We start from the raw sequence: 23,940 nt of genomic DNA on the forward strand, positions 1-23,940 counted from the left end.
CCCTTTTTGGTATGTATTTGCAAACTCTATGCAGTCCACAAAAATCGACATGCTTACAAGAGATATTTTCATCATGACTAGTGCAATCATCATTAGTACCATGGATATTCAATGAGTTCATACTAACAACATTGCAATCATGCTCATTGTAGCGACCCGACCTCAAACGGTCAAGCCTCTGTGTATCTGTACCATCCCTGGATCGGTATGCTGGCACGCACAGTACATCGATGTATATATCAAAGTGCAATCACATGTATAAATAATGTAAAACTGATATATACCTCACAAGTCTCAGCGGAAACAATCGAACGGGTGTGGAGAGGGTCGTCTTACAGCGGGGACGTCGACGAGCAGGAGACGGCGGCGCCGGCATTGGGCGGTGACAGGGCGGCGGCTGCGGTGGCCTCCGGCGGCGGGGGAGAAGACGAACGGGATCGGCGCGTCAAGGGCTATCCGGTGGTGGAGGCAGCTCGCGTCAGGGACGTCGAGGTCGTGCTGCGCGGGGATGGCGGCTCCGTGCTCCGGCGAGGACAGAGGTCGCCGGGGCGGCGTCTCCGGCGAAACCTAGGGGCAACAAATATGTCAACTGGATGCGCTTCGACTCGGGCAACAGATTGGAGAAGAAGACGGGGGCCGTGGCGGCTTACGGACGACGGCAAACTCCGGCGATGGAGCTTCGGCCGGCGAGATCCAAGCGGCAACTGCGGACGGTAGGAGCGGTGAGAGGACGAGAGAGTGGTCAGGATGGAGAGAGGAGGCTCCGAGGCTTTTATAGGCGCGGAGAGAGGGCTCGGGAGCGAGGGATAAGCCTTCTCCCGAGAGATTCGGCTGGCGGGTTCGGGCGGAGCGCGTGTGCGTGCTCATCCAGCGGGAGGAGCGGGAGGTTGGGGGTGACATGGGGAGCGGGCCCCATCTAGCAGCGGACGCAGCGTGCGAGCGAGGAGAGGAGCGGGCGGCTCGTGCGTGCGGCGCTGGGGCGCTGGCCTCCTGGCGCTTGCCTGGCAGGTCGCTGGCTGCCCTAGCGCTACGGCTGGGCCATGGCCTCGCTGGCCTGTGGCTAGGCCATGGCCTCGCTGGCCTGTGGCTGGGCCGATGTGCTCGAGCGCGCGTGCTTTTTTTTAACAGAAAGAGAACTCCAACAGAAGTAAATTAAATAAAAATTATACATAGGCATATCATATACCAAAATGCTCACAAAAATACCAAGAATAAGATAAACTATTTTCCAAGTTCAAATAAATGCTATAAAAATTCATAAAAGTCAAACGGTGCTAGATTTGCATTTAAAATCCATACAAATCATTTTTTAAATACCAAAATGATTTAGAATTTATTTTCTCCTAATTTTCTATTGAAGGGAATCATTTTACCCTTATTTCCATTTATTTATTTTTAGGAGAAAAATAATTTGAATTAAAACTAAATAACTCCCAAGAGGATTTGAAAGTTGGAAATTCAAATAACTTCAAAGTGACTTTCAAATCATTTCTTTGAAACTTCCAACTCTCTTTCTTCAAATTTGAAGAAGTCATTTTATCTTCCCTCATGAACTCATTGAGTTGCTTAAAGTTTCTAAATTTGAAATATTTCAAATGGAATTCAAATCTTTTTCAAACCCCTTTTTATTTATTTAAATGGAAGAAGTCATATTATCTTCACTCTAGGGTTTTGTAATGAAATGAATTTGAATACACGAGGATCAAAATGCAAGATGAAACATTTTGGGAAAGTCCTTTTATTCCCTCTCGTGCAACTTTCAAAAGTTTCAATTCCACTCAATTTCACACAATCAATCACACAAAAATCAAACAAACAATCACAATTATTTATTTAATATAACATTCCAAAATTTAGAATTTTGGGATGTTACAAACTACCACCCTTAAAAGGAATCTCGTCCTTGAGATTCGGAGAGGCTAGAAAGAAGGTTAGGTTTGGGGGTCTTCTTGAAATTTAATTCATCAACACAAGGTATGGGGTGCTACCACCCTTGAAGCATGGTTAAGGTTCCAGCAAAACTCATGTACTCCATCCTTTGCGTTGACGGTGTCGGTCTTCTCATATTCGTCGAGATAACTCCTTCACTTGTGCTCTTCCGGTAAGGGCATGATCTTTTCCTCAAAATCTGGAGTTCTTGCATCAAATAAGATCCTTCTAAGACTTGACAGGTCTGGCGCCAATGCTAAACAACTACCGAAAACCTCATGGTGGTCAACAATTATTGGTTCCTCCTGCAGGAAATGGGTCTGGGCTGAACCTCACCGCATAACCTACGATTGGCAACAGGTGCCTGTACAGGGTTTCCATCGTCCTGCCATTCTAAGGCTTTTGGTTTGTCGTGTCGACACTCTTCTAGGGTTTTAAGGCTCTCTGATTTTCCATCAACATATGATAGCTCATGATAGAAGTCTCCGGTATGGGGGCCAATCCATCCCGTACTTGAATCATTACCACATACGCAGATAGTGAATCGCGTATTCTAACACTTGGGCATCCTCACAAGCATTGCAGAACTTCTCTTCTCCATGAACTGGGTTCGGGTAAATCCAATGGTTCTTCAAGCCAAACAAACCCTTTATCGTTTCTTCACAACTCTTAGGTTTACGTAACCTCCTATGGAACGTCTGCTATGAAATCACAGCTTCTTCCAGAATTCTTTCTGCAACAAGGCTGTGCTTGCTTCTTTATAAATCCCGATCCTATGGGTTATGGCCCACTTCAACACTTGTATATCTTTAACTCATCCTTGGAGTTACTATTTTTCCTTATTCCAACATTTCATCTCCTTTAAATCCAATAGTACTTCATTCCCTCATACTCTTGGGGTAACCATCATAACTAAAATAAAACTCCAACTTATTTTGTCCAAACTGCACCTATGGAACAACATTTTCCTTTCCATCGGTCTAGTGTTCACACAGGGTTTTACTATTAAAACAACATGTACTAGTTCATCCATAATTCATATTCTCTTCATATCAAATCCTTTATTACATTCTTAACCACTACTCAAAACTCAAATTTCAAAAGTACTTTATTACAAATGTTGCCATCCACATAGTTTGGTATGGTCAAGCATTACTTCCATCTTTATTCATTTGCCCTACTTGAATATGATTCAATCCCACTGGAATTGTGCGATGTGATCCTTCAAATCATCGATGTTTTGCTTCATCTTGGTGGCCATGAGTTTCATCTCCATCATCTCTGCATGCACTTCCCTCAGGTATTCCTGAGTGTGACGGAGTCTTGCTTCTAGTATTTCTCCAATCCGATGTATGGCTTCCATAGCAGCTTCACGAACAAAGTCAAAGACTGTTGCTCGTGGTACTCGAGAGATGAAAAAGTATTGACCCATAGTCTTTGGGCAAACTCCCTTCACACGGTGGAGGTGTACCTCCATGTACCAAAGTTCAACTCCATTCTCCATGAAAGGATAACCCTTGTAAACTGCATCTCCTTCAAGATGAATATGCTTCATCATGTCCTTCAGGATCTTCGGGTAATCCTGATCACTGGTCAGGGTCATGATCGTTTCTGGGCCCTTCAGAAAAGACTCGTAAAGGTTTGTCTTCTGCAGGCATAAGATAGAAGGGGTACTCAGGATACTGTATGTATTTCCTTGGGTGAAATGTGGTTATTTTTCCGGGGAAGGTTTGGGTCAGCTTGTCCATGGGTTCAAGGTTTAAGTCTGGGTGACATAGTGAGAGAGGCACTCACAATCAATAAGAACTCATAACATCTCATATGAGATTCCAACCACATCAACTTTTATTGCTTCTTGAGCTATTACAATTTCCATTTCATAACTCAACTCAACATCCTCAATGAAAATAAAAGTATATTCCACATTTATTACATGCTTTATTCCAATATCAAGATCTCAACTACTCTGCTCAAGCTTTCCTCGGGTCTGAACATTCTCTGGCAAAATGTCCTACTCCTTTGCAGCATAAACAAATGACTTCAGAAAAATCCAGGGGCTTCCTGGTGGCTATCTTGGTTCCTTGGGTTCTTGGCTTCCTTGCTGGGCATTTGCTAGCGTAATGACCTAAATCCTTGCACCTATAACAAGTGATATGACTCAGGTCCTTTCCTGCAGAAATTGGGTTGTTCTGGGGACACATGCTCCTTCTCTTCCTGGACTTCTTCTTTCCGATCAATTCTTCTAACTCTTGTGGATCAAACTCCACTTCTTCTGTTGGGAAGTCTCCCAGATACTCTTGGCTTTGCTTCATGCAATACAGTGAAAAATGTTCTTCTTCTCCATATGAATAGCACGCATTGGAGTAAAATTTGTTTAGGCCTTCTCCCTTAGGGTCGTCAACATCTTCCTTCATCACAGGTTCTTTTAAACTTTCCCTGAGTGCTTCTTTCATTGCTCCATTCTGCTGCTTGGCAATTTCTTGTACCTTGGGGTAAATATGACACTGGGCAGGGTAGTGCATAGTTCCTTCACACACGAAACAAGTAATCTGCCTAGTTGGGCATTCTTCCGCCGATTGATTTCCTTCACAATGAGGGCATCCATCCTTGTGTTCCTCATGGGTGTGTCCTATTTCTCCGCATATCTTGCAGGCACGAGGTTTATTCATCAGGTTATCATCGTGCTTCCGGATAAGACGAGATCCCAACAGAGTTTTCTTCAATTCCTCCCAAGTGTTTGCTCCATTACATCCTTGTATGGCCTGATGCATTTTCCACGAGGTTGCAGCTCTTTTTCTAAAGTACTGAAGAGTGTATTGAACCTCATACTTCCTTGCAACCAAATTGCTCCCAAAGTGACTCTCCATATTTTGAATCCATAGCTCTGCCTCCAACTGAGTGATCGGTCCAGAGAATACAAGTCCATCTTCATTCATCATCTATTGGGTCCAAGGGTTTTGGGATGAGATAAGAGGGATAGAGAGAGATACACACAATACAAACAATATAGTTTTGAAAATAAGTTTTATTTGTTGTTGTCGGAAAACACACACAAAATATGACAGCTCACAAATCATCGCATCTAACGTGAGTATACAACAAGGGTTTGGTCCTCTAAAGGTCATATAAATCTTGGAATTCTTCCGTGTCTTCATATTCTTCGAGTCTTCGACTGTCGTAGCATTAATTCTTCTAGTGTATGGTGAAGTCTGATACCTTGTCCTTCTCGGAGTGGTCTCATCAGTTGATCCTCCATGTGGTCAAAGGGAAAAGGGGTATTGTCTAACTATTTGGGGCAAAATGAAAGATTTGATAAAGCTCGGAAAAGAAGAGAAGTAAAGGATCTTTTTGAAAATAAAGTTTTAGAGAGATCCTTTCCTAAGGGCTTTCCAGTTTCTAGGGTCACGTCCTACAGTCAACATGTGCTCTGATACCATCTTGTAGCGACCCGACCTCAAACGGTCGAGCCTCTGTGTATCTGTACCATCCCTGGATCGGCATGCTGGCACGCACAGTACATCGATGTATATATCAAAGTGAAATCACATGTATAAATAACCTAAAACTGATATATACCTCATAAGTCTCAGCGAAAACAATCGAACGGGTGTGGAGAGGGTCGTCTTACAGCGGCGACGTCGACGAGCAGGAGACGGCGGCGCCGGCATTGGGCGGTGACGGGGCGGCGGCTGCGGTGGCCTCCGGCGGCGGGGGAGAGGACGAACGGGATCGGCGCGTCGAGGGCTATCCGGTGGTGGAGGCGGCTAGTGTCGGGGACGTCGAGGTCGTGCTGCGCGGGGATGGCAGCTCCGTGCTCCGGCGAGGACGCAAGTCGTCGGGGCGGCGTCTCCCTCGAAACCTAGGGGCAACAAATATGTCAAATGGATGCGCTTCGACTCGGGCAACAGATTGAAGAAGAAGACGGGGGCCGTGGCGGCTTACGGATGACGGCAAACTCCGGCGACGGAGCTTCGGCCGGCGAGATCCAAGCGGCAACTGCGGGTGGTAGGAGCGGCGAGAGGACGAGAGAGTGGTCAGGATGGAGAGAGCAGGCTCCGAGGCTTTTATAGGCGCGGAGAGAGGGCTCGGGAGCGAGGGATAAGCCTTATCCCAAGAGCTTCGGCTGGCGGGTTCGGGCGGAGCGCGTGTGCGTGCTCATCCAGCGGGAGGAGCGGGAGATTGGGGGTGACATGGGGAGCGGGCCCCATCTGGCAGCGGGCGCTGCGTGCGAGCGAGGAGAGGAGCGGGCGGCTTGTGCGTGCGGCGCTGGGGCGCTGGCCTCTTGGCGCTTGCCTGGCAGGCCGCTGGCTGCCCTAGCGCTGCGGCTGGGCCATGGCCTCGCTGGCCTGTGGCTGGGCCGGTGTGCTCGAGCGCGCGTGCGTTTTTTTTTAAACAAAAAGAGAACTCCAACAGAAGTAAATTAAATAAAAATTATACATAGGCATATCATATACCAAAATGCTCACAAAAATACCAAGAATAAGATAAACTATTTTCCAAGTTCAAATAAATTCTATAAAAATTCATAAAAGTCAAACAGTGCTAGATTTGCATTTAAAATCCATACAAATCATTTTTTAAATACCAAAATGATTTAGAATTTATTTTCTCCTAATTTTCTATTGAAGGGAATCATTTTACCCTTATTTACATTTATTTATTTTTAGGAGAAAAATAATTTGAATTAAAACTAAATAACTCCCAAGAGGATTTGAAATTTGGAAATTCAATAACTTCAAAGTGACTTTCAAATCATTTCTTTGAAACTTCCAACTCTCTTTCTTCAAATTTGAAGAAGTCATTTTATCTTCCCTCATGAACTCATTGAGTTTCTTAAAGTTTCTAAATTTGAAATATTTCAAATGGAATTCAAATCATTTTCAAACCCCTTTTTTATTTATTTAAATGGAAGAAGTCATATTATCTTCACTCTAGGGTTTTGTGATGAAATGAATTTGAATACACAAGGATCAAAATGCAAGGTGAAACATTCTGGGAAAGTCCTTTTATTCCCTCTCATGCAACTTTCAGAAGTTTCAATTCCACTCAATTTCACACAATCAATCGCACAAAAATCAAACAAACAATCACAATTATTTATTTAATATAACATTCCAAAATTTAGAATTTTGGGATGTTACACTCATCATTCAAATATTTAGTGCCAAACATTTTAATGCATTCTTCTTCTAATACTTTGGCACAATTTTCCTTTCCATCATACTCACGAAAGATATTAAAAAGATGAAGCGTATGAGACAAACTTAATTCCATTTTTTTGTAGTTTTCTTTTATAAACTAAACTAGTGCTAAAACAAGAAACTAAAAGATTCGATTGCAAGATCTAAAGATATACCTTCAAGCACTCACCTCCCAGGCAACGGCGCCAGAAAAGAGCTTGATGTCTACTACACAACCTTCTTCTTGTAGACGTTGTTGGGCCTCCAAGTGCAGAGGTTTGTAGGACAGTAGCAAATTTCCCTCAAGTGAATGACCTAAGGTTTATCAATCTGTGGGAGGCGTAGAATGAAGATGGTCTCTCTCAAACAACCCTGCAACCAAATAACAAAGAGTATCTTGTGTCCCCAACACACCCAATACAATGGTAAATTGTATAGGTGCACTAGTTCGGCGAAGAGATGGTGATACAAGTGCAATATGGATGGTAGATAAAGGTTTTGTAATCTGAAAATACAAAAACAACAAGGTAACTAATGATAAAAGTGAGCGTAAACGGTATTGCAATGCTAGGAAACAAGGCCTAGGGTTCATACTTTCACTAGTGCAAGTTCTCTCAACAATAATAACATACTTGGATCATATAACTATCCCTCAACATGCAACAAAGAGTCACTCCAAAGTCACTAATAGAGGAGAACAAACGAAGAGATTATGGTAGGGTACGAAACCACCTCAAAGTTATCCTTTCTGATTGATCTATTCAAGAGTCCGTAGTAAAATAACACGAAGCTATTCTTTCTGTTCGATCCATCATAGAGTTCGTACTAGAATAACACCTTAAGACACAAATCAACCAAAACCCAAATGTCACCTAGATACTCCAATGTCACCTCAAGTATCCGTGGGTATGATTATACGATATGCATCACACAATCTCAGATTCATCTATTCAACCAACACAAAAGTACTTCAAAGAGTGCCCCAAAGTTTCTACCGGAGAGTGAAGACGAAAAAGTGTGCCAAACCCTATGCATAGGTTCATGGGCGGAACCCACAAGTTGATCACCAAAACATACATCAAGTGGATCACGTGATATCCCATTGTCACCACAGATAAGCACGACAAGACATACATCAAGTATTCTCAAATCCTTAAGGACTCAATCCGATAAGATTACTTTAAAGGGAAAACTCAATCCATTACAAGAGAGTAGAGGGGGAGAAACATCATAAGATCCAACTATAATAGCAAAGCTCGCGATACATCAAGATCGTATCACCTCAAGAACACGAGAGAGAGAGAGAGAGAGATCAAACACATAGCTACTGGTATATACCCTCAGCCCCGAGGGTGAACTACTCCCTCCTCGTCATGGAGATCGCCGGGATGATGAAGATGGCCACCGGTGAGGGATCCCCCCTCCGGCAGGGTGCCGGAACAGGGTCCCGATTGGTTTTTGGTGGCTACAGAGGCTTGCGGCGGCGGAACTCCCGATCTATTCTGTTCCCCGATGTTTTTAGGGTATATGGATATATATATAGGCGAAAGAAATACATTAGGGGAGCCACGAGGGGACCACGAGGGTGGAGGGCGCACCCAGAGGGGGTGGGCGCGCCCCCTGCCTCGTGCCTCCCTCGTTGCTTCCCTGACGTGCACTCCAAGTCCCCTGGATTGCTTCTGTTCCAAATATAACTTTCCCGAAGGTTTCATTCCGTTTGGACTCTGTTTGATATTCCTTTTCTGCGAAACACTGAAACAAGGGAAAAACAGAAACTGGCACTGGGCTCTGGGTTAATAGGTTAGTCCCAAAAATAATATAAAAGTGCATAGTAAAGCCCATAAACACCAAAAACTGATAATATAATATCATGGAAGAATCAAAAATTATAGATACGTTGGAGACGTATCAGCATCCCCAAGCTTAATTCTTGCTCGTCCTCGAGTAGGTAAATGATAAAAACAGAATTTTTGATGTGGAATGCTTCTTAGCATAATTCTTAATGTAAGTCTTTTTATTGTGGCATGAATATTTAGATCCGAAAGATTCAAGATAAAAGTTTAATGTTGACATAAAAAAAATACTGCAAACATGCTAACCAAGCAACTATGTCTTATCAAAATAACACCAATGTGATGGTACTACCCCGCAAGAAGAAGACACTCACACTGGTACCAGTGCAGATGGTAAACCACAAAATGAATCTTCGGAAGAAGAAGAAGAAGATTCTTTAGAAGATGAAGAGGCAGAGGAAGTTGAAGACCAATTATCAAAAACTCTAGGGAATGGGGAAGACTATGGATGTTGCATGTGCAGCGACGATGCTCTGGAACCAGCGCAACAACAGCAGGACGATCGACGCAAGACCGACGATGGTTTTGTGGTCGAGAAGCGGGCTAGGTTTAGGAAGGTTCATGATATCATGGTAGAAGTGGACCGATCCAAGAAGTCCAGGCCCGCGGAGGGGAAAAACTCTGAAGCTTCATCCGATGATCCAGTTTCTGGGGGAGCAGCGTCAAGCGACAGCTTGGCAGGTAATTAAGAAGAACCCTCTAATCGATTGACTAATTTAAAAATAATTAGTACATGTAGTACCTTTTACATATATATTGTTATGAGATGGCTTGATTTTCTAAAATGATTCGTATACTCTTGTTATCGAGCTAACCTTTGTCTATGTGCACATCGAACTATAAGAAGAATCTGAGCGTCATCCACCCATGATGTCCAAGTCAGAGGAGATAAGGTCTCCACCTGGTGATTCCGCTTCTAAGTCAGTAGCATCAAGTGACAGTTTGGTAGGTAATTCAGAATAACCATTGGATGGATCGATTTCAAATTAACTATATATTGTGATGGCAAAATGTTGCCACATGATTCATAGGCTCTTGTTATCTAGCTAACCTATGGGCACATCCATTGTAAGCAGTGTTGGCCAGTCGTCCATCAAAGGACTCCAAGGGTGAGGGAAAAAGCTGCTCCTTTAATTGTTTATACCAGGTCTGCTGCTTCGGCATCTAAAAGAGTTCCCCTCAAAAAATCTTTGGAAGAAATAACATCAAGTGATAATTTGGCAGGTAACGAATCGATTTCAAAATGAGTAGTACTTTTTTACACACACACACGTACACACACACATTGGTTGAGATGTCTTACATGTTGTATCATCGAGCAATCCATATGCTCTGCAAGCTACATAGCACCGCTCTTTGTTGGAAATATGCCCTAGAGGCAATAATAAATGGTTATTATTATAGTTCTTTGTTCATGATAATTGTCTATTGTTCATGCTATAATTGTGTTATCCGGAAATTGTAATACATGTGTGAATACATAGACCACAACGTGTCCCTAGTAAGCCTCTAGTTGACTAGCTCGTTGATCAACAGATAGTCATGGTTTCCTGACTATGGACATTGGATGTCATTGATAACGGGATCACTTCATTAGGAGAATGATGTGATGGACAAGACCCAATCCTAAGCATAGCTCAAAGATCGTGTAGTTCGTTTGCTAGACCTTTTCCAATGTCAAGTATCTTTTCCTTAGACCATGAGATCGTGCAACTCCCGGATACCGTAGGAGTGCTTTGGGTGTGCCAAACGTCACAACGTAACTGGGTGACTATAAAGGTACACTACGGGTATCTCCGAAAGTGTCTGTTGAGTTGGCACGGATCGAGACTGGGATTTGTCACTCCGTATGACGGAGAGGTATCTCTGGGCCCACTCGGTAATGCATCATCATAATGAGCTCAATGTGACTAAGGAGTTAGCCACGGGATCATGCATTACGGTACGAGTAAAGAGACTTGCCGGTAACGAGATTGAACAAGGTATTGGGATACCGACGATCGAATCTCGGGCAAGTAACATACCGATTGACAAAGGGAATTGTATACGGGATTGATTGAATCCTCGACATCGTGGTTCATCCGATGAGATCATCGTGGAACATGTGGGAGCCAACATGGGTATCCAGATCCCGCTGTTGGTTATTGACCGGAGAGGCGTCTCGGTCATGTCTGCATGTCTCCCGAACCCGTAGGGTCTACACACTTAAGGTTCGGTGACGCTAGGGTTGTAGAGATATTAGTATGCGGAAACCCGAAAGTTGTTCGGAGTCCCGTATGAGATCCCGGATGTCACGAGGAGTTCCGGAATGGTCCGGAGGTGAAGAATTATATATAGGAAGTCCAGTTTCGGCCACCGGGAAAGTTTCGGGGGTTATCGGTATTGTACCGGGACCACCGGAAGGGTCCCGGGGGTCCACCGGGTGGGGCCACCTATCCCGGAGGGCCCCATGGGCTGAAGTGGGAAGGGAACCAGCCCTTAGTGGGCTGGGGCGCCCCCCTTGGGCCTCCCCCTGCGCCTAGGGTTGGAAACCCTAGGGGTGGGGGGCGCCCCACTTGGCTTGGGGGGGAAGCCACCCCCTTCCCCCTTGGCCGCCGCCCCCCTTGGAGATCTGATCTCCCAGGGCCGGCGCCCCCCCCCAGGGGTCCCTATATATAGTGGGGGGAGGGAGGGCAGCAGCACCACAGCCCCTGGCGCCTCCCTCTCCCCCTGCAACACCTCTCCCTCTCGCAGAAGCTTGGCGAAGCCCTGCCGAGATCCCCGCTACTTCCACCACCACGCCGTCGTGCTGCTGGATCTCCATCAACCTCTCCTTCCCCCTTGCTGGATCAAGAAGGAGGAGATGTCGCTGCTCCGTACGTGTGTTGAACGCGGAGGTGTCGTCCGTCCGGCACTCGGTCATCGGTGATTTGGATCACGGCGAGTACGACTCCATCAACCCCGTTCATTGGAACGCTTCCGCTCGCGATCTACAAGGGTATGTAGATGCACTCCTTTCCCCTCGTTGCTAGTATACTCCATAGATGGATCTTGGTGATGCGTAGGAAATTTTAAAATTCTGCTACGATCCCCAACAGTGGCATCATGAGCCAGGCCTATGCGTAGTTACTATGCACGAGTAGAACACAAAGCAGTTGTGGGCGTAGATGTTGCCAATTCTTCTTGCCGCTACTAGTCTTATCTTGTTTCGGCGGTATTGTGGGATGAAGCGGCCCGGACCGACCTTACACGTACGCTTACGTGAGACAGGTTCCACCGACTGACATGCACTAGTTGCATAAGGTGGCTAGCGGGTGTCTGTCTCTCCCACTTTAGTCGGAACGGATTCGATGAAAAGGGTCCTTATGAAGGGTAAATAGAAATTGGCATATCACGTTGTGGTTTTACGTAGGTAAGAAACGTTCTTGCTAGAAACCTATACAAGCCACGTAAAAAACTTGCAACAACAATTAGAGGACGTCTAACTTGTTTTTGCAGCATGTGCTTGTGATGTGATATGGCCAGAAGATGTGATGAATGATATATGTGATGTATGAGATTGATCATATTCTTGTAATAGGAATCACGACTTGCATGTCGATGAGTATGACAACCGGCAGGAGCCATAGGAGTTGTCTTTATTTTTTGTATGACCTGCGTGTCATTGAATAACGCCATGTAAATTACTTTACTTTATTGCTAAACGCGTTAGCCATAGAAGTAGAAGTAATCGTTGGCGTGACAACTTCATGAAGACACAATGATGGAGATCATGATGATGGAGATCATGGTGTCATGCCGGTGACGAAGATGATCATGGTGCCCCGAAGATGGAGATCAAAGGAGCAAAATGATATTGGCCATATCATGTCACTATTTGATTGCATGTGATGTTTATCATGTTTTGCATCTTATTTGCTTAGAACGACGGTAGTAAGTAAGATGATCCCTTATAATAATTTCAAGAAAGTGTTCCCCCTAACTGTGCACCGTTGCGAAGGTTCGTTGTTTCGAAGCACCACGTGATGATCGGGTGTGATAGATTCTAACGTTCGCATACAACGGGTGTTGACGAGCCTAGCATGTACAGACATGGCCTCGGAACACACGCAATACACTTAGGTTGACTTGACGAGCCTAGCATGTACAGACATGGCCTCGGAACACGGAGGACCGAAAGGTCGAGCATGAGTCGTATAGAAGATACGATCAACATGGAGATGTTCACCGATCTTGACTAGTCCGTCTCACGTGATGATCGGACACGGCCTAGTTAACTCGGATCATGTTTCACTTAGATGACTAGAGGGATGTCTATCTGAGTGGGAGTTCATTGAATAATTTGATTATATGAACTTAATTATCATGAACTTAGTCTAAAATCTTTACAATATGTCTTGTAGATCAAATGGCCCACGTTGTCCTCAACTTCAACGCGTTCCTAGAGAAAACCAAGCTGAAAGATGATGGCAGCAACTATACGGACTGGGTCCGGAACCTGAGGATCATCCTCATAGCTGCCAAGAAAGATTATGTCCTAGAAGCACCGCTAGGTGAAGCACCAATCCCAGAGAACCAAGACGTTATGAACGCTTGGCAATCACGTGCTGATGATTACTCCCTCGTTCAGTGCGGCATGCTTTACAGCTTAGAACCGGGTCTCCAAAAGCGTTTTGAGAAACATGGAGCATATGAGATGTTCGAAGAGCTGAAAATGGTTTTCCAAGCTCATGCCCGGGTCGAGAGATATGAAGTCTCTGACAAGTTCTTCAGCTGTAAAATGGAGGAAAATAGTTCTGTTAGTGAGCACATACTCAGAATGTCTGGGTTACACAACCGCTTGTCTCAGCTGGGAGTTAATCTCCCGGATGACGCGGTCATTGACAGAATCCTTCAGTCGCTTCCACCGAGCTACAAGAGCTTTGTGATGAACTTCAATATGCAGGGGATGGAAAAGACCATTCCTGAGGTATATTCGATGCTGAAATCAGCGGAGGTGGAGATCAGAAAGGAACATCAAGTGTTGATGGTGAATAAAACCACTAAGTTCAAGAAAGGCAAGGGTAAGAAGAACTTCAAGAAGGACGGCAAGGGAGTTGCCGCGCCCGGTAAGCCAGTTACTGGGAAGAAGTCGAAGAATGGACCCAAGCCTGAGACTGAGTGCTTTTATTGCAAGGGAAGTGGTCACTGGAAGCGGAACTGCCCCAAATACTTAGCGGACAAGAAGGCCGGCAACACCAAAGGTATATGTGATATACATGTAATTGATGTGTACCTTACCAGTACTCGTAGTAGCTCCTGGGTATTTGATACCGGTGCGGTTGCTCATATTTGTAACTCAAAACAGGAACTGCGGAATAAGCGGAGACTGGCAAAGGACGAGGTGACGATGCGCGTCGGGAATGGTTCCAAGGTCGATGTGATCGCCGTCGGCACGCTACCTCTGCATTTACCTACGGGATTAGTTTTAAACCTCAATAATTGTTATTTAGTGCCAGCTTTGAGCATGAACATTGTATCTGGATCTCGTTTAATTCGAGATGGCTACTCATTTAAATCCGAGAATAATGGTTGTTCTATTTATATGAGAGATATGTTTTATGGTCATGCCCCGCTGGTCAATGGTTTATTCTTGATGAATCTCGAACGTGATGTTACACATATTCATAGTGTGAATACCAAAAGATGTAAAGTTGATAACGATAGTCCCACATACTTGTGGCACTGCCGCCTTGGTCACATTGGTGTCAAACGCATGAAGAAGCTCCATGCAGATGGACTTTTGGAGTCTCTTGATTACGAATCATTTGACACGTGCGAACCATGCCTCATGGGTAAGATGACCAAGACTCCGTTCTCCGGAACAATGGAGCGAGCAACCAACTTATTGGAAATCATACATACCGATGTGTGCGGTCCAATGAGTGTTGAGGCTCGCGGAGGATATCGTTATGTTCTCACTCTCACTGATGACTTAAGTAGATATGGGTATGTCTACCTAATGAAACACAAGTCTGAAACCTTTGAAAAGTTCAAGGAATTTCAGAGTGAGGTTGAGAATCAACGTGACAGGAAAATAAAGTTCTTACGATCAGATCGTGGTGGAGAATATTTAAGTCACGAATTTGGTACGCACTTAAGGAAATGTGGAATCGTTTCACAACTCACGCCGCCTGGAACACCTCAGCGAAACGGTGTGTCCGAACGTCGTAATCGCACTCTATTGGATATGGTGCGATCTATGATGTCTCTTACCGATCTACCGCTCTCATTTTGGGGCTATGCTTTAGAGACTGCCGCATTCACTTTAAATAGGGCTCCGTCGAAATCCGTTGAGACGACACCGTATGAATTATGGTTTGGGAAGAAACCTAAGCTGTCGTTTCTAAAAGTTTGGGGATGCGATGCTTATGTCAAGAAACTTCAACCTGAAAAGCTCGAACCCAAGTCGGAAAAATGCGTCTTCATAGGATACCCTAAGGAAACCATTGGGTATACCTTCTACCTCAGATCCGAAGGCAAGATCTTTGTTGCCAAGAACGGGTCCTTTCTGGAGAAAGAGTTTCTCTCGAAAGAATTGAGTGGGAGGAAAGTGGAACTTGATGAGGTGATAGTCACCCCTTCCGAACCGGAAAGTAGCGCAGCGCGGGAAGATGTTCCTGTGGTGCCTACACCGACTGGGGAGGAAGTTAATGATGATGATCATGAAGCTTCGGATCAAGTTACTGCTGAACTTCGTAGGTCCACAAGGACACGTTCCGCACCAGAGTGGTACGGCAACCCTGTCCTGGAAATCATGTTGTTAGACAACGGTGAACCTTCGAACTATGAAGAAGCGATGGCGGGCCCGGATTCCGACAAATGGCTAGAAGCCATGAAATCCGAGATAGGATCCATGTATGAAAACGAAGTATGGACTTTGACTGACTTGCCCGATGATCGGCGAGCCATAGAAAATAAATGGATCTTTAAGAAGAAGACAGACGCGGATGGTAATGTGACCATCTATAAGGCTCGACTTGTCGCTAAGGGTTATCGACAAGTTCAAGGGGTTGACTACGATGAGACTTTCTCACCCGTAGCGAAGCTGAAGTCCGTCCGAATCATGTTAGCAATTGCCGCATACTATGATTATGAGATATGGCAGATGGACGTCAAAACGGCATTCCTTAACGGCTTCCTTAAGGAAGAATTGTATATGATGCAGCCGGAAGGTTTTGTCGATCCTAAGAATGCTAACAAGGTATGCAAGCTCCAGCGCTCCATCTATGGACTGGTGCAAGCATCTCGGAGTTGGAACATTCGTTTTGATGAGATGATCAAAGCGTTTGGGTTTACACAGACTTATGGAGAAGCCTGTGTTTACAAGAAAGTGAGTGGGAGCTCTGTAGCATTTCTCTTATTATATGTGGATGACATACTATTGATGGGAAATGATATAGAATTCTTGGAAAGTATAAAGGCCTATTTGAATAAGTGTTTTTCAATGAAGGACCTTGGAGAAGCTGCTTATATATTAGGCATCAAGATCTATAGAGATAGATCAAGACGCCTCATTGGTCTTTCACAGAGTACGTACCTTGACAAGATATTGAAGAAGTTCAATATGGATCAGTCCAAGAAGGGGTTCTTGCCTGTATTGCAAGGTGTGCAATTGAGCACGGCTCAATGCCCGACCACGGCAGAAGATAGAGAAAAGATGAGTGTCATCCCCTATGCCTCGGCCATAGGGTCTATTATGTATGCCATGCTGTGTACCAGACCTGATGTAAACCTTGCCGTAAGTTTGGTAGGAAGGTACCAAAGTAATCCCGGCATGGAACACTGGACAGCGGTCAAGAATATCCTGAAGTACCTGAAGAGGACTAAGGATATGTTTCTCGTTTATGGAGGTGACGAAGAGCTCGTCGTAAAGGGTTACGTCGACGCTAGCTTCGACACAGATCTGGATGACTCGAAGTCACAAACCGGATACGTGTATATTTTGAATGGAGGAGCAGTAAGCTGGTGCAGTTGCAAGCAAAGCGTCGTGGCGGGATCTACATGTGAAGCGGAGTACATGGCGGCCTCAGAGGCAGCACAGGAAGCAGTCTGGATAAAGGAGTTCATTACCGACCTAGGGGTGATTCCCAATGCGTCGGGCCCGATGACTCTCTTCTGTGACAACACTGGAGCTATTGCCCTTGCCAAGGAGCCCAGGTTTCACAGGAAGACCAGGCATATCAAGCGTCGCTTCAACTCCATTCGTGAAAGTGTTCAAAATGGAGACATAGATATTTGTAAAGTACATACGGACCTGAATGTAGCAGATCCGTTGACTAAACCTCTCCCTAGAGCAAAACATGATCAACACCAGAACGCTATGGGTGTTCGATTCATCACAATGTAACTAGATTATTGACTCTAGTGCAAGTGGGAGACTGTTGGAAATATGCCCTAGAGGCAATAATAAATGGTTATTATTATATTTCTTTGTTCATGATAATTGTCTATTGTTCATGCTATAATTGTGTTATCCGGAAATCGTAATACATGTGTGAATACATAGACCACAACGTGTCCCTAGTAAGCCTCTAGTTGACTAGCTCGTTGATCAACAGATAGTCATGGTTTCCTGACTATGGACATTGGATGTCATTGATAACGGGATCACATCATTAGGAGAATGATGTGATGGACAAGACCCAATCCTAAGCATAGCTCAAAGATCGTGTAGTTCGTTTGCTAGAGCTTTTCCAATGTCAAGTATCTTTTCCTTAGACCATGAGATCGTGCAACTCCCGGATACCGTAGGAGTGCTTTGGGTGTGCCAAACGTCACAACGTAACTGGGTGACTATAAAGGTACACTACGGGTATCTCCGAAAGTGTCTGTTGAGTTGGCACGGATCGAGACTGGGATTTGTCACTCCGTATGACGGAGAGGTATCTCTGGGCCCACTCGGTAATGCATCATCATAATGAGCTCAATGTGACTAAGGAGTTAGCCACGGGATCATGCATTACGGTACGAGTAAAGAGACTTGCCGGTAACGAGATTGAACAAGGTATTGGGATACCGACGATCGAATCTCGGGCAAGTAACATACCGATTGACAAAGGGAATTGTATACGGGATTGATTGAATCCTCGACATCGTGGTTCATCCGATGAGATCATCGTGGAACATGTGGGAGCCAACATGGGTATCCAGATCCCGCTGTTGGTTATTGACCGGAGAGGCGTCTCGGTCATGTCTGCATGTCTCCCGAACCCGTAGGGTCTACACACTTAAGGTTCGGTGACGCTAGGGTTGTAGAGATATTAGTATGCGGAAACCCGAAAGTTGTTCGGAGTCCCGGATGAGATCCTGGACGTCACGAGGAGTTCCGGAATGGTCCGGAGGTGAAGAATTATATATAGGAAGTCCAGTTTCGGCCACCGGGAAAGTTTCGGGGGTTATCGGTATTGTACCGGGACCACCGGAAGGGTCCCGGGGGTCCACCGGGTGGGGCCACCTGTCCCGGAGGGCCCCATGGGCTGAAGTGGGAAGGGAACCAGCCCTTAGTGGGCTCGGGCGCCCCCCTTGGGCCTCCCCCTGCGCCTAGGGTTGGAAACCCTAGGGGTGGGGGGCGCCCCACTTGGCTTGGGGGGAAGCCACCCCCCCCTTCCCCCTTGGCCGCCGCCCCCCCTTGGAGATCAGATCTCCCAGGGCCGGCGCCCCCCCCCCAGGGGTCCCTATATATAGTGGGGGGGAGGGAGGGCAGCAGCACCATAGCCCCTGGCGCCTCCCTCTCCCCCTGCAACACCTCTCCCTCTCGCAGAAGCTTGGCGAAGCCCTGCCGAGATCCCCGCTACTTCCACCACCACGCCGTCGTGCTGCTGGATCTCCATAAACCTCTCCTTCCCCCTTGCTGGATCAAGAAGGAGGAGACGTCGCTGCTCCGTACGTGTGTTGAACGCGGAGGTGCCGTCCGTTCGGCACTCGGTCATCGGTGATTTGGATCACGGCGAGTATGACTCCATCAACCCCGTTCATTGGAACGCTTCCGCTCGCGATCTACAAGGGTATGTAGATGCACTCCTTTCCCCTCGTTGCTAGTATACTCCATAGATGGATCTTGGTGATGCGTAGGAAATTTTAAAATTCTGCTACGATTCCCAATAGTCTTATACTATAAAATGGTTCCTATCTATATGCTCTTGTCATGGAGCTAATGAACTTTACCTGCATATAGTTCATACAGGTGTATTCGCACCAGAATCCGTGTGCACGGACTTAACCACGTGGCACAAATCTTTTGTAAAAGGCTTAGTAAGCAGAATCAGTTCCCGATGTTTAACAAGAGCAATGGTGAAAACCAACCTAGAAGAGGTAAATCTCTTTCTTCCTTCCTTCCTTCCTTCCTTCCTTCCTGTAAGCGCACCTTTTATTATACTGCTAGTACTAATTAGAACAAACTTGAAGTGAACTATCCTGATAGTATGCATCTTTTTATACTAGTTCTCATCAAGGTTATGAGAAGACTGGGATTAACGTCGCAGAGGCGTCCAATAACTCAAAGGGAGAAGGAATATGCCATGGACAGGGCATAGAGGTTCAAATCTGAGAGGCCCTTCACCATCAAGGCAATGAAGCACAACGATGTCTATGCCTCGTACTTCATGGTAATTGATCAATTCGATTTCTCCTTTCGATACACATATTAAAAAAATGCATTGCTCACTGAATGATTGTGATCGACCTGCAACTGTAGATCATCCCAGACAAGTTCGTGAAAACATTTCTCCCCAAAGAGAGTAGGAAGATGACGTTGTGGGACCCACAGGCGAAGCCGTGGAAGGTGTGGTACGAGTACACCGGCGGGAAAAGTCCCTGCGCAGTGTTCAGCGCTGGGTGGGGTGCGCTGGCCATGGAGAACAACCTGGAGAAGTGGGACGTGTGCGTCTTCGAGCTCCTAGACCAGGAATACAACATGAAGCTGCACGCCTACAAGGTCGTGCTGGAGATCACCCCCTGCATCATCGCACCAAAACCTCGCACATGCGAGTGATAATTCGCTCCAATACGTTTTGATCTAGTATCGTTCATGATGGAGAAAGACCCATTCTATCCTGTCATTGTCAAACCACAATATTAAGAATTATATTATGTTTGTTGTTGAGGCTAATTATCAGATTATAAGGAAAAGATAAGCATGCAGTTCATACTTTTATTTCTTCTCCATGTCCCAATCCCCTTAATAACCTAGGGTTTCCGTCGTTGCCGAATTCCCTTTATTTATAAACCCAAAATTTTGCAAAATCCCTCGAGCCGCCGCTCCCACAACTAACCATTTGAATCGGATGGATCTCTTATCTCGTCCTCTTGTTTGAATCAAAGCCCCCTTGGCGAGGTCATCTGAACTCTGAAGATCCTTCTAGATCTTAATTGGTTGACTACGGTTGGTAAGCCTACATTATGTGTATCAGATCTATGCTAGCGCAAGTGAATCTTTAGCCCATTTGCACCATTATGGTTTTCAATCAACTTAGCTTTCTATACATAATCCATGGTGCATCTTACTTTTGTACTGCTTCCCACCACAAGAAATGGTGTATCCATGTTCCTAGTTCTTTCTGATGGAAATATTCCCTAGAGGCAGTAATAAAATGGTTATTATTATATTTACTTAATCATGATAAAGATGTATTATTCATGCTAGAATTGTATGGACCGAAAACGTAAATACATGTGTGAATACATAAACAAATACCGTGTCCCTAGTAAAGCCTCTACTAGACTAGCTCGTTGGTCAAAGATGGTTAAGGTTTCCTAACCATAGACATGTGTTGTCATTTGATAATGGGATCACATCACTAGGAGAATGATGTGATGGATAAGAGCCATCTGTTAGCTTAGCATATGATTGTTCAGTTTATTGCGATTACTTTCTTAATGTCAACCTGGCACCCGCCGGGTTCGGGTGCGGGTAATGGTTGCCCAAACTCTTACCCATCTCAGTATTTTCGCCCAAACTCATACCCGTACTCGCACATCGGGTTTCAAATTGTTTCCATACCCGTACCCGGCTAGGTGCGGGTAATACCCGCGGGTAAAAATACCCATCTTGTCCACCTTACCCAATTCATACTTCATCGTGTATTTTTTCGCATTTCTGCATATATACACAACATGTTAGTGTATATGATTTAAAATTTCAACACATATATACCAAATTTTAGTATTTCAACACACACACATACACACACACACACACATATATATATCACAATTTGATGTGCGATGGAATAAAAAATGATGTTATTTTTCAGAAGTAGATAACAATAAGCTTGAACTAGATTGTACCAAACAATGTCCAATTACATTCATGGATGAGTAGCCTGTAACTGAACTTCTTAGAGAAACATTCCCATATTTTCTTTCTTGTTCTTCTTAATTACAGAACAAACAAGAGGGACACATTTTTCTCTAACTTTCTTTTATTCAAGTTACTTCTACAACTCCTACTTCGAAATGATCAAATGAAGGAGACTATATAATAAGATCAACAAAATCAGAGACAAAATTATGAGTTCACAGAACAAGATCAACACATTTAAACAAGATCGTGCACTTGGTTAAGGGGAGGGGATTTTGGGTAGAGGTTGGCGCTTGTGTTCCCGTATGCGGGTACGCGGGTATGGGTATTGCCTTCACATACCCGTACCCGCCTTACCCGATGGGTACAATTTCTTCCCATTTATAAACCCATGGGTATTTATTTTTCCCATACCCTTACCCTATTAGGGTTTTTAACCGTCGGGTTCGCGGGTTGCGGGTACCCATTGCCATGTTGATCTTAATGTCAAATACATATTCCTTCGACTATGAGATTACGCAACTCCCGGATAACGGAGGAATACCTTGTGTGCTATCAAACATCACAACGTAACTGGGTGATCATAAAGATGCTCTACAGGTATCTCCGAAGGTGTTTGTTGAGTTGGCATAGATCAAGATTAGGATTTGTCACTTCAAGTATCAAAGAGGTATCTCTGGGCCCTCTCGGTAATACACATCATAAGAAGCCTTGCAAGAAAAGTGACTAAGGAGTTAGTTGCAAGATGATGTATTACGTAATGAGTAAAGAGACTTGCCGGTAACGATATTGAGCTAGGTATGAAGATACCGGCGATCGAATCTCGGGCAAGTAACATACCGATAAACAAAGGGAATTACGTATATTGTCATAAGGTTCGACCGATAAAGATCTTCGTAGAATATGTAGGAACCAATATGGGCATCCAGGTTCCGCTATTGGTTATTGACCGGAGAGGTGTCTCGGTCATGTCTACATAGTTCTCGAACCCGTAGGGTCCGCACGCTTAATGTTCGTTGACGATATAGTGTTATATGAGTTATATGGATTTGGTGACCGAATGTTGTTCAGAGTCCGGATGAGATCACGGACATGACGAGGAGCTCCAGAATGGCCCGGAGGTAAAGATTGGTATATAGGACGATGATATTCGGACACAGGGAAAGTTTCGGAGTTCACCGGGTAGTCATCGGGTCACCAGAAGGTGTTCCGGACACCCCCGGTAAGTGTATGGGCCTAATGGGCCAAAGGGGGACAGACCAGCCCACAAGGGGGACTGGTGCGCCCCTTCCCTGGCCGGCCGGCCCTATGGGGAAGGAAAGAGGAGGGGTGGCCCCTCCTGCCTTTCCCTCCTCATGAGAGAAAGGAAAGGGGGGGTGCCACCTCCCCCTGCCTTCCTCCCGCACTCAAATAAGGAAAGGGGGCGCAGGTTGGGGAGGACCCCAAGTAGGATTCGGCTTACTTGGGGGCGCCCCCTGGCTACTCTCCTCTCCTCCCACCTATATATATATGTGGGAGGGGGGCGCCACACATAACCACGACATTCTCTTAGCCGTGTGAGGCGCCCCTCTCCACTGTTTACACCATCGGTCATATTTTCGTAGTGCTTAGGCGAAGCCCTGCGGAGATAGCATCACCACCACCGTCATCACGCAATCGTGCTGCCGGAACTCATCCACTACTTCGCCGTTTTGCTGGATCAAGAAGGTGAGGACGACACCGAGCTGAACGTGTGCTGAACGCGGAGATGCCGTATGTTCGGTACTCGATCGGTTGGATCACGAAGAAGTTCGACTACATCAACCGCGTTAACAAACACTTTCGCTTACGGTATACGAGGGTACGTAGACACACTCTCCCCTCTCATTGCTATGCATCTCCATGGATAGAGCTTGCATGTGCGTAGATTTTTTTTGTTTTTCATGCAACGTTCCCCAACACTATCTTCCTAAACGTTTTAGTTCAGCATAGATCAACTTGTGGGATGTAACTAGAGGTTTCAGCATGTTGACAAGATTGACTTATCCTTATTCTGATTTTGCGAGCATCTTAGACTCTTGTTATATTCCTAATGTATTATTTAGTTAATCAACTTCATTAAAATATTGGCGATTATTGTAATGCTACCTTTTCTGCACTGATAGTCCTTGGGTTGCTAGCTAGTTAGGCCATAGATTTCTAATCTCAACACAAGGCTAGTGCAGATTTGAATCATCCATTAATATATGATATCAAAGCCGTATATGCATGTTTCATGGCTTTCGAATTTGCACAACAGAATGATCGAATTTGTAAATCTCTTCAAGAAAAAATAAGGTATTTTTTTGGCAAATGCTGTAAAAGGATAAAAAAAGGGGTGCACGTGGAGATCTGTTAGTGGATACATTAGACAGAGTGTCAGAACTGTATTTCCTAGCTAGATGGATATATGCAGATATGCAAGGAGCTAGCTAGGCTGCAACACAAAATATGCATGTGGCCACTCTCTACTTATATTCCTAGCATTGATGATAGTAGCATCAGCCGGGCTTGCAGTGTCATGTTTCCATTTGAGAGAGCGAAGCTTGATCGAAGTTGCAGGTAGATCAGGCAGGTATATTTTTCAAAAAAGTATATTTTTTGATAGCAACAAAAACGTGCCGCTTACATGAACTAGGTT

The 23,940-nt window shown here is 45.1% G+C and overlaps 1 pseudogene; it reads left to right on the top strand.

Moving 5' to 3' along the window:
* The first annotated feature begins 9,240 nt into the window (after positions 1–9,240).
* Positions 9,241–19,973, top strand: LOC123171310 (AP-3 complex subunit beta-1-like; annotated as a pseudogene).
* The last annotated feature ends 3,967 nt before the right edge of the window (positions 19,974–23,940 follow it).

The sequence above is a fragment of the Triticum aestivum genome, chromosome 7D, assembly GCF_018294505.1.
Source record: "Triticum aestivum cultivar Chinese Spring chromosome 7D, IWGSC CS RefSeq v2.1, whole genome shotgun sequence".
Lineage (NCBI taxonomy): Eukaryota > Viridiplantae > Streptophyta > Magnoliopsida > Poales > Poaceae > Triticum > Triticum aestivum.